A 4,940-nucleotide genomic window follows, 5' to 3' on the forward strand; every position below is an offset into this window, starting at 1 on the left:
AATTGTCTCTATGAGAGATGTATGGTGAATAAAAAAAAAAACTGCCCTTGTTCTTTCTACATACACGTTTTTAGTTAAAAGGTCTGTGTTTGCTATAGATTCATTTATTTGTGGCGGCCCGCAACTTAACACAGTTGGACCACCACAGATAGATTTGTTGCTCCTTTTTTCTATTTTGTAGATTTGGCGCTACCTCACACACAGACCACTGACAAGCTCAGTCTTACCCATCCAAACCCGAACGCCAAGCCGCAGTTTTTGTCTGGAGTTTTGTGTCATGGTGAATTATGCAAATTAGGTGATGGAGTTTCATTGTAATATACAATACAATTACAATACAGTGGAACCTTGGTTAGCATATGCCCTATTTAGCGTATTATTTGGTTTACGTTGAAAATTTACTCAAAAATTTTTTGCTTTGGTTAGCGTAAAATATGGTACACTGCATGAGTCCAACTGTGTTCTTAATGCATTTTTTTAATCACAAAATGTCCCTTTTAGCATTGTGATAGCATGGAAACCTAAAACAGAAGTGCTTGTCCCCCAGCTCCATCGCCCGTATATGATGTGATCAGCAGGTGAGTCGCTAGTTCTTTGCCAACTAACACAGTTACGCCACAAGCCACATGCTGTTATGGCTGCAAAATAGCCCACAATGGGGCCAAATAAAGCTGCATGTGCCAGCATTGTGATACAGAAGGTGAGAAACACACATTTGAGAAAGAACTTACAGCAAAACGCTTGCTCGTCCCTTGTCACTGCCTCATTGCCGTCTTTGTCAACAATCAAGTCTTCAGTCAAGGTAAACGTGACATTAAATGTTCATGTAGCCCTTTCATTTGTCATTTACCTGTATGTATATGCATTTTGAAATGTTTTCTGCTTATAAAACTATAATTGCAAAACTGTAAACAAGTGTTTTGGGAATGTCCATAACAGATAAATCGGATGTCTTTTATGGGAAAAATATATTTGATTAGAGTACATTTCGGTTTGAGTCAGACCTTCTGGAATTGATTAATGAGGCTAACCCAGGTTCCACTGTTTTAATAATGATTCATTGTTGAAACCACAATCTGCTGCCCCCTTGTGTTTGTAACGTGAGTGATTACAAATAATGTCTTTCAAGTAATTGTCGGTGTTTTTTCTTTCTCTGTTGTCGCAAAAAGCCAAAGAAAAAGCAAAATGTGTGCAAAGTTCATTCTCAGATGCTTGGAGTATTGAGTTAAAACCTCAAAGTTTTGCACAACCTTAGAGAATTTGGTTGGTTTCTGAATTTTATGACTTCTGAATTTTTTATTGTAATGCTCAGTTTGGATTGACTGTGTCCGAGAGATATTAGAAGTCGTCAGGATAAAGTGCAGTTATGCAGCCACCATGAATACCTCTCTGACCGTGTCAGTCCAGCTGAGCATTAATATTTTGTAAAAGCAGAAGTGGCTCTCATCAGACTGTGCAGGGGTGTTCCCTAATATTTTGGCTGGTGAGTCATGCTGGGCATTTCTGCCCTGGTTATTTTAGGCCGAGCCAAACTCATAATTAGGACATGAAAACATGGTGGCTGGGTTGCCATGGCAGCAGTAACAACATGGGCAAAGCAGAAGTGTCACATGATAATTTAGGACCCTTGCATCTTTTTGCGTTGCGCGGATTTGCAGCCTGGGAAATTCTCAGCAGTGCCAATTTAGACGTCAGCGCCGGTGATGGGCCTTGAATAACAAGACGCCATGTTTTGAGGGCAAGTGTGTAAACCAAAGGTGTCTGAACACGACGCTTCAGATGAGTGTTTTAGACATGAAAAGACATGTGCAAGATTTTAGGTAGCTGCTGAGCCTGCAGGCAGCCACTCTTTGTATTGCCAATACACGCCCCCCTCCACCCCTTAAAATCATATACTGTATATAGTGGATGTGGGATGCTTTCATGTGGTGCTTGTCTCTTCCAGCTGCACAAGTCAACAATAGTTAGCCTTAATGCTAAGTAATGCCACTTGAGTGACATTTTCATCCAGTGGAATTTGAGCGTGCAGGATCTTCTTTACCGCACAAAGCAAGCTTCAATTCTTCTCTCAGTGATTGAATGTCTTTTTGCACTAAATAAATAACTGTTGTGCAGCCAAGATTTTCTGCATTAGGACCCCTTCAAGTTTTGAAGCCATAACAAACATTACGCTTTACAAATTGCTGCTCAAACATGATAAAGTGTACATGCAGTATTTCCCCATATAATTCATGCGTCTCACCTGGATGCATGGATGGTTTTCCTACACCATTTCAAGGATCCATGTGAACGGCGCTGCCGTCCCGCCCCAGCGTGCCTAACGTGTCCAAATTGATTTGCAGAGAAAACATCTCACATGTGTGCTTTTGTTTTCATCCCTGCTACTTTAATAGAACTTCACAGAGCAGGAAGTGTGTGCGTCATGAAATTCTCCGCCCTGCTTATCTGCTTTCACATACTGCGGCCAGCCACCCGCACCTCCACCAAAACCCCCACCTCTCTGAACGCCTTGGAGCCCCCCCCCCAGTGAGGTGTCATGCCCCTTGTGTAGAAATACAGTGCATGTCTGGAAGTCCAACACAATCCAATTGTAAGGAGTTTTAATTGCATAGTGGTCAGTGGTCAGTGGTCAATTTTCACCATCATAATTTATAATTGCTGCGATTGGCTGGCGACCAGTCCAGGGTGTACCCTGCCTGTCGCCCGAAGTCAGCTGGGATAGGCTCCAGCCCCTGCGACCCTAAAGAGGAGAAGCGGTATAGAAAATGGATGGATGGATAATTTATAATTGTAAGTACAGTCGGTAACATTTGAAGTACAGTCAAACCTCGATTTTTTGTACTCCCTAGTTTTCGTATGATTTGTTTTTTACTAAAATATTGCCTCGATTTTCATGCACCGTCTTCAGTTTTCGTACAATGTTGCACGAAACAAACTAGTCCATTCTCCCTGTACTGTATCGTTCTGCAAAATTGACGGCCCAAACAAAGCGTCCAACGTGTTGCTGACTCACTGTCCGTGCAATTTTGATTAAGTGCGACTGTTAAATAACCCGACATGGGGCCAAAGAAAGTTGCGTGTGCCACAGCTTTGGTTTTAAAAAAGAAAAAAAAAAAGTGAGAAACATATTGAATCCCGTCTTGCCAGGATGCACGGAAAGTTTGCTTCAAGCTATAAATTCCATTAATCTGTCATTTATAAATGTTTAGCATTGTTTTCTGCACGTAAAATTATAATTCTTCTCTATAAAATGTATTTTTTGTTCCTGTTTTGGTGCGTCCGGAACAAATTAATTATTTCTTACAAGGTGTCCAAAGGCCATTTGCGGCTCACAGCTCTTCTTTTTTTTTTTTTTTTTTTTAATTGGCATTTTCAACATACAATTACAAAAAAAAATTGGGGAAAAATGGCAAAAAGGTCAAATTTAGGAACAAAAATTTAAAATGTTGATATTAATAACAAAAGGTACAGTTTCTTTGAGTATATAAAACTTCTTAGCATGTTGGATTGGTTTGAACCTTTTTTACAAAATGGAAAAAAAATCCCTATTTATTTATTTATTTATTTATTTATTTATTTATTTATTTATTTATTTATTTATTTATTTATTTATTGGTATATGGCCCTCGGTAGAAAATGTTTGTACACCCTGTTCTATCTTATGTTTGTGTCTTTTCTGCTTATTCCAAAAGTAGGAGGAAACTCAGGTGACAAATGAGGAAGAAGAAGAGAAGACAGGAAGTTACGTGAAGTATAAGCAAACACGTATCTAAAGCAGTGTCCAGCATACGCGTCCTTACTTGGTAGCAAAGTTAACATGGACTTTTTCTGGCACAAGTTTAAAAAGAAGCAAAGCAGAGTTAACAGTATACAAATCTTAAATGTTACTTAAATTATTACCTGTACAGTTAATAAAGTGTGTGTGTTCGCCACCCTGGAACAGATTATTTCTATTATCATTATTTACGGAATTATAAATCTGAGCCAATCAAATGTTGAAGAGCGTCCTGGTGTTCAACCTTTGAGGTTCACTGTACGCTCAGTTGAATGTGTTGCTTTGTGTGCTCCTGCATTGTGGAGAACGTCTCCTTCAACCTTTTAGGTGAGGGTGAGAATGTGTGAGGTCACGCCGCGTGACCTTTAGCCAAAGCCACTGGGCCGCCATTGGTCCGCAGCCAAGTACCCCCCCACCCCCACTTCCTCCTCCTTCAGAACCCTTGTCCATCTCCTCCTGACACACACAGCCCCCTATGACTTAATAACAAAGAAGCACTCGGACTGTTTGTCTTCAGTGTGCATTTATTGCAAACAGCAAATTTCAGCCATATTTTTTTAATGCATTGAAATGAAGTCAGTGGTATTTTTTTGGTGCAAGTTGTGGTGCTTTTGAAGTGGTGTGCAAACCAATGCTCTTGTGTTTTGTAATATTTCAAACCAGATGTTTGTGTGTGTCTTAAATAGTGCTTTGAAATCCACTATGAAATGCACTTTTAAAAAATATTGTTCCAATGCAATCCTGCAGGCCTCATTAGGTGATTAATAAAATATAACGCCATGCACCTCCCATATAAAAGTGCACCACCCTCTTGTCCAGACTTGTCAGGGCTTTGTTCATTATTTAAATTAGCATGTTTTGTGTATATTTGCAAGTAACTCTTCTTGTGTCTTTTAATCACCTTCGGTGGAACAAATCTCACATTAACATGTGGAGAAATAAAGTCTTCAAAGCTTCATGTCTGTAATTATCCACTGTGCATTTGAATGCGTTTTTCTGCATACAGATTCAAACCTTCACCTCAAACGTGAGAGGAATCCAAGCAGGTGCCACTTTAATGATTGCACTAAATTCACTTGGTGAGGAGAATTAAAGGTGCATGGCTTACCTTGCACAGTCCCTTTCAGCCAAATGAACATTACCAGCAAGTCTCACGCTTCCCCTT

Source organism: Dunckerocampus dactyliophorus, chromosome 11, assembly GCF_027744805.1.
Source record: "Dunckerocampus dactyliophorus isolate RoL2022-P2 chromosome 11, RoL_Ddac_1.1, whole genome shotgun sequence".
Classification (NCBI taxonomy): domain Eukaryota; kingdom Metazoa; phylum Chordata; class Actinopteri; order Syngnathiformes; family Syngnathidae; genus Dunckerocampus; species Dunckerocampus dactyliophorus.